At 41.3% G+C, this 572-nt stretch overlaps 1 protein-coding gene across 1 annotated transcript in view; it reads right to left on the bottom strand.

Annotated features, from left to right (window-relative positions):
• ASMT (acetylserotonin O-methyltransferase) overlaps window positions 1–572 on the bottom strand; it is a 22421-nt gene that overhangs the window by 8649 nt on the left and 13200 nt on the right. The window lies entirely within an intron of this gene.

Here is a 572-nt window from a genome sequence, read left to right as displayed (position 1 = left end):
AAAAAAAAAAAAAAAAAAAAAAGAAGATGGGGTACATATACACAATGGAATACTACTCAGCCATGAAAAAGAATGGAATAATGCCATTTGCAGCAACATGGATGGACCTAGAGATGATCACACTAAGTGAAGTAAGCCAGACAGAGACAAATGTCATATGATATCACTTCTATGTGGAATCTAAAATATGACACAAATGAACTTATGTAGGAAACAGAAACAGACTCACAGACATAGAGAACAGAGTTGTGGTTACCAAAGGGGAAAGGGGGGTGGGGGAGGGATAAATTAGGAGTTGGGGATTAACAGATATACACACTACTCTATACAAAACAGACAAACAACGAGGACCTACTGTAGAGCACAGGGACCTACATTCAATATCTTGTAACAACCCATCAGGGAAAAGAATCTGAAAAAGAATATATATATATATATATATATATACATGGCAGCAACCTAAATGTCCACTGACAGAGGAATGGATAAAGAAGATGGGGTGGGCTTCCCTGGTGGCGCGGCGGTTGAGAATCCGCCTGCCGATGCAGGGGACGCGGGTTCGTGCCCCGGTC

The sequence above is a fragment of the Physeter macrocephalus genome, chromosome 7 (assembly GCF_002837175.3).
Source record: "Physeter macrocephalus isolate SW-GA chromosome 7, ASM283717v5, whole genome shotgun sequence".
Lineage (NCBI taxonomy): Eukaryota > Metazoa > Chordata > Mammalia > Artiodactyla > Physeteridae > Physeter > Physeter macrocephalus.
Note: the sequence above shows the minus strand (reverse complement) of the source record. Positions and strands in the feature narration are given on the sequence as shown.